Below are 6,896 nucleotides of genomic sequence, written 5' to 3' on the forward strand. Positions count from 1 at the left end.
TCGAGCATTCTTTCTCCTTCCATTTCCTGGATTTTAGGAACGTATTTTGATGGTATTTTTGTATATTTTAAATTTTTATTTATAAACCCTTTTTTAAAGGCATAATTATCAAAACCTGTCTCCCATTTAAATTGAGATTGATTATCCTTAGATGTTCCAACTTCATTTTTTACTTGTATTGGAATTGCTGGTTCTTCGTCACTTGAATAATCTAGAATGTGTTCTTCATTTTTCTATATTTTCAGAATTTACTAATTCTTCTTCTATTTGAAAACCATGTTCCATAATATTATTTTCTTGAGCCATTTTTAATTGTTTCAAAAGTATTGTAACTTCTTTTAATTTTTCTTCAATATTCATAATTTCAATGGTGGTTTTACTTTTAAGTCTGTTATGTTGATTATATTTTAAAAATTTTCTTCTTTGGGATTCTCTTTTTCCTTATTTCTTTGAAATTTTATGGATACTAATATTTCTTCAAGCATATCTACTATAGAATTTAATTGTGGGTTAAAAGTATGATAAAGATGTGGGGAGTCATTTCCATGGTAACATTTTTTAGAAATTTCATGTGAAAAATAAGTTTTTTCAGGTTTTTGAAGTCCTTCAATAAAACTTATAGTAAAGTAAAGATTTTGAGAAAAATCATTTTGTATTGATTTTAAGAATTCGGTGTCATTACAGTTGACATTAGTTAAAATCATTAATTTTGATAATTTAATTATTTCTTCTCTTAAATCTTCTAATTTATTTTTTTCCATTAGATGACGCTTTTCTTTGTGAAGAGTTACGGTTTTAGATGAAAAGTATCACTTTAAAATGTGTGGTTAAGATTTTGCCACGTAATTATATCTTTAAATCTGTACAGATTTAAATCTGTACCATATAATTTTCCTAATTTATATTATCTATTGCAAACTAAATTTGGATCTTATTTACTATAACTAAGTACAAATGAACAATAAACAATAGATAATATTTTGGAATATAGTATATATATATACACACACAGGCACACACAAAACGGAGCTTGTCAGTAATGAAGGTGATGAGTAGTTTAGATTCAGATTTTAAGTAAGTCTTAGTTTTTTTTTTTTTTTTAGTCTTTGAGATTTTCGTTAATTATAAAAGGACAATAAATAATGAGAAAAATGTTTAAAAGGTAGAACACTACGATATATTTGGTTTGAATAATGAGACTTATCTACCTACACCAGTATTAAATAATAATTCAGAATTCTACTATTCAAAAACGATATTATTTTTTCAAATCTTTTAATTAGACTAAAGTTAGGTTAAATTATAAATAAATTAAAAATTTTAGATATTATTATTTTAATCATTTTTAGATTAAATTTGATTCAAATTATTATAGAATCTAGAAATTTTAGATTTTGTTTTCTCAAATATACTCAAACTGAGAATGAGCACTACTAGATCAAGATACCACCACAAAAAATATTATTTTACTATCTGATTGAATTCAACAAAAAAAAAAAATACTGACGACGAAAAATTATTACTATTGAATTTTTAAATTTGTATCGGTCGCAAAAATATCTTTAAAATTTTTCTAAAAAATGATTGTCATTCGCAAAAAATTCTCATTATTATCGTCAAATTGTCCAAAATTAAATATGACATTTTATTCTTTTTTACTCGTATGGAAAGGTATTTATAAATTTGATTAATTAATATTATTAATATTATTATTAATATTATTATTAATATTAATAAACAGTTATTAACTATTTAATATCATTTAGTTGAAAGGACACAATCTTTTAAAGATTGTGTATATTTAAAATATTATGTCTATTGGTAGTAGAAAAGACAATCATTTGTATACGTAACTAATCATAATTGCTACGTGCAATATGTATAAATAAGTTCTTGTCCACTATTTCAAAAATATAAGTACTAAGTGTACATTTTAATTAACTATTAAGAAATTTTCTTTGTTCAAAAGAGTTGAGAATTTCTTACTATTGCTAATTAAGAAATTCTTAGGTTTCATTGTATTCTGGGAGAGTATTATCATCAACCCTATAGCAACTAAGTGTGGGGACAAATATCTCTCTAAAAAAAGCGATCTAATTGTACCTTGAAACTACTACACAAATATAAGATTTTGTCATCTTCTCATAATAATATATCCAATAATTTTAGAGAGATATTTCTTGAATATGACACAAGATCAAAACACTACGTTCAAGGTCATTAATCAAGAGTTTGTCAAATTAGATCGCTTTGATGGAATGAACTTCAACCGTTGGAAAGACAAGATGATGTTTCTTCTGTCAGTTCTCAATCTTGCATATGTGATTGACCTAAAGACTACACCAATTGCCGATGCCACTGAAAATTCCACACCGGAAGAGAAAGAAAAGATTGTTCAATTTAAAAGAAACGTGATGAAGATACTTTTGCATGTCGATGTCATATTCTCAATACTTTATCCGACCGACTCTATGATCTCTACATGTCAATTCAATCACCATTAGAGATTTAAAAATCTTTGGAAGAAAAGTACAATACCGAACGACAAAGAACAGATAAGTTTATTATGATGAAATATTTTGAATTTATTATTAATGATACTATGCTTGACATGGATCAAATTCATGAATTACAAATCCTTGTAAGTAGACTTCGTGATCTACAAGTGGTGATCCCTGAATCATTACAAGTTGGAGCAATTATTTCAAAATTGCCTTCATCTTGGAATGGTTATAGGAAGAAACTTTTACATCTTGGTGAGGACTTCACAATTGAGAAATTATTAAGGCATATACGTATAGAGGAGGAAACTAAAAAACGTGATGTTGTGTATCTTTCTCAAAGTTCTAAAGTGAATCATATTGGTGAAAACAACACCAATAAGAAGAAAAGAAAGTTCTCTAAAGATTCAAAGCAAGATAAGAAGAGACAGAGAGTGTTATCATTGTCACAAGAAAGGACACTATATCAAAGAATGTAGACTTCTGAAAAAGGAAGCACCAAAGACCAACTTAGTGGAAGAGAATGATCTAATTGCTATGGTTGTAGAAAAAGTACAAAACATGCATATTGGCATGGTTACAGAAGTTAACATAGCAACACAAGGAAAATCACTTGAATGGTGGTTAGATTCAGGGGCTACTATTCACGTTTGCAATGATCGCAACCAATTCAAAACATATGAAGAAGTGAACAATAGAGAGGTCTTAATGGGCAATGACAACTCAGCCAAAGTTTGTGGTCAAGGAACTGTGGAATTGAATCTTACACTTGGAAAGAAATTAAATTTAATAAATGTACTTCATGTTCCAGATTTGAGAAAAAAATTAGTTTCTGTTAATTTCTTGTGTAAGAAAGGATTCAAAGTTGTAATGGAATCCGATAAAGTGATCTTGCTTAAGAATGATGTATTCGTAGGAAAAGGATATTGTACTGAAGGCATGTTTAAACTTAGTATTAATAAAGTGAATGTTTCATTGTATGTTGTTGATTCTTGTGATTTATGGCATAGTAGATTAGCACACTTAAATTACAAATCAATTGAATATATGCAAAAGAATAACTATATTGATTTTAGTAATAAGGATTTTAATAAGAAATGTGATATTTGCATATAATCCAAAATTATTAAGAAACCTTTTCCTAAAGTTGAAAAAAATACATATTTATTGGAGTTTATTCATAGTGATATTTGTGAACTAGCAATATTACTAGAGGAGGAAAAAGATATTTTATAACTTTTATTGATGATTGTTCTAAATTTACTTATGTGTATTTACTTAGAAATAAAGTTGAAGCTTTAGAAATGTTTAAGAAATATAAAATGGAAGTAGAAAATATGCATAATAAGAAAATAAAAGTTCTTCGTAGTGATCGAGGTGGAGAATATTTTTCTAATGAATTTGATCACTTTTGTGAATTACATGGTATTGTGCATGAATCTTCCACTCCATATACTCCGCAACAAAATGGTTTGGCGAAAAGAAAAAACTGTACCTTAGTGGATATGGTTAATTCAATGTTACTAAATTCAAAATTGCCTTACAATTTGTGGGGTGAAGCATTATTTACATCATGTCATATCCATAATAGGATACCATCAAGATATAGAAAGGTTTTTCCTTATGAAATTTGGAAAGGAAGGAAACCTAATTTAAATTATCTTAAAGTGTGGGGGTGTTTAGCCTTTTATCGAGTTCCTGATCAAAAGAGAACCAAATTGGGGTTAAGAGCCATAAAAGGCACTTTTATAGGATATGCTCAAAATTCTAAAGCATATAGAATATTAGACTTAGTGTCTAATGTAGTTGTTGAATCAAGAGAAGTAGAATTTATTGAAAATAATTTTATCAATGATTCAACTTCTAATTTAGAGTATCCCCAAAATGATACTAATATTTCACAAGAAATAAATAATCAAAATAATAAACGCCTAAGCGACAAAAAGTTGATTGAACCAAGGAAGAGCTTGAGAGTAAGAAAAGAAAAGAACTTGGGTCCAGATTTTATTTCTTCTCAGGCTATCACCTTTTTGGTAGAAGGAACTAGGAATTCTGTAACAAATAAGATTCCTATTATTATGAACATAGAGGGTGATCCTCAAACATTCAAAGAGGCTATGGCTTCAAGAGATTCTGCTTTTTGGAAAGAAGCAATAAATGATGAAATAGACTCAATATTATTTAACAATACTTGGGTCTTGGTTGATTTGGCTCCAGGATCAAAGCTTATAGGATGTAAGTAGGTATTTAGAAGAAAGTATAATACTGATGGTTCATTATAAACCTTTAAAGCAAGGTTAGTGGCCAAGGGGTTTAGACAACAAGAAGGTCTAGACTATTTTGATACCTACGCACCTGTGGCAAGAATCACTTCTATTAGGGCTCTTATAGCATTAGCATCCATACATAAGCTTCATATACATCAAATGGATGTTAAAATGGCTTTTCTATATGGAGATCTTAATGGAGAAATTTATATGGAGCAACCGAAAGGCTATGTGCTACCCGAAAATGAAAAGAAAGTTTGCAAATTAATTAAGTCTTTGTATGGGCTAAAACAAGTGCCTAAACAATGGCATCAGAAGTTTGATTCAGTGGTGTTATCAAATGGCTTCTCACATAATAGTGTGGATAAATGTATTTACTCAAAATTTACTAAAGATTATAGAGTAATCATTTGTTTATATGTTGATGATATGTTAATCATCAGAACAAATTTAGAAGGAATTCGTATAATGAAGGAGTATCTAACTTCTAAATTCAAGATGAAGGATTTGAATGAAGTTGATACAATATTAGGCATAAAGGTGCATAAGAATGAAGTTGGCTTTACTTTAAGTCAATCTCATTATATCAAAAAGGTATTGGAAAAGTTTGATCATCTCACAATTAAAGAATCCAATACGTTGTATGATCCTAATCTTAAATTAGAAGGAAACATGGGAAGACCTATAGCACAATTAGAATATGCTAGTGCTATAGAAAGTTTAATGTATGCAATGCATTGTACTAGACCGGATATAGCATTTGCTGTGTGTAAATTATCAAGGTTTACAGGAAAGCCTAGCAATCAACATTGGAAAGCTATAACAAGAGTTCTTGGTTATCTCAAGAAAACCATAAACTTTGAATTGCATTATAGTGATTATCCCGTAGTCTTAGAAGGCTATTCCGATGCAAGTTGGATTACGAATCTTAGTGACAACAAATCCACTTTAGGATGGATTTTCACCATAGGTGATGGAGCAATAAGTTGGGCCTCAAAAAAACAAACATGTATTACACATTCTACTATGGAGGTTAAGTTTGTAGCTTTATCAGCCGCAGGTAAAGAAGCGAAATGGTTAAGAAATTTATTATATGATATAAATCTGTGGCCACAACAGACGACAGCCATTTCAATCTTCTGTGATAGTGAATCAACCATGTCTCGAGCATATAATAAGGTTTATAATGGAATGTCTAGACATATAAGTTTTAGATATGAATTTTTGAGGCAACTAATAGATGATGGTGTAATTACCATCACCTATGTAAGATCTCTAGGAAGTTTAGTAGACCTTTTGACTAAAGGTTTGTCAAGGGATAAAATCAAAGAAACTACTGCTAAAATGGGATTAAAACCTATTAGTGCTAAATGTTGGGAACCCAACCTTATTCTAGTAGATCACTAGTTACAAGATTTAAAGGGTAATAACAAGTTATTTAGCAATTGGAGCATTGGTGGACGAAATTGTGATTCAATTGTTATTCCATTTTGCAAAATTCATTGCTTTTCATTCCCTGGTAATGGCGCCAAAAACATGATGCCAATACCATAGTTCATAACTCCGTTCAACTTAACCAGCAAGTGTACTGGGTCATCCAAGTAATACCTTATGTGAGTAAGGGTCGATCCCACAGAGATTGTTGGTATGAAGCAAGCTATGGTCATCTTGTAAATCTTAGTTAGGCAGATTAAATAGTTTTGGGTTTCGAAAATTAATAGTAAAAAGAAACTAAAAGGGATAGAAATACTTATGTAAATTAATAGTGGGAATTTCAGATAGGTGTATGGAGATGCTGTGCTCCTCTTGAATCTCTACTTTCCTATTACAGTCATCCAATCCTTCCTACTCCTTTCCATAGCAAGCTGTATGTAGGGCATCACCGTTGTTAATGGCTACATCCCATCCTCTCAGTGAAAACGTTCCTATGCTCTGTCACAGCACGGCTAATCATCTGTCGGTTCTCAATCGGTTGGAATAGAATCCCTTGATTCTTTTGCGCTTGTCATCACGCCCAGCCTTCAGGAGTTTGAAGCTCGTCACAGTCATTCAATCCCAGAATCCTACTCGGAATACCACAGACAAGGTTTAGACTTTCCGGATCCTCATGAATGCCGCCATCTATCTA

The sequence above is a fragment of the Arachis duranensis genome, chromosome 7, assembly GCF_000817695.3.
Source record: "Arachis duranensis cultivar V14167 chromosome 7, aradu.V14167.gnm2.J7QH, whole genome shotgun sequence".
Classification (NCBI taxonomy): Eukaryota; Viridiplantae; Streptophyta; class Magnoliopsida; order Fabales; family Fabaceae; genus Arachis; species Arachis duranensis.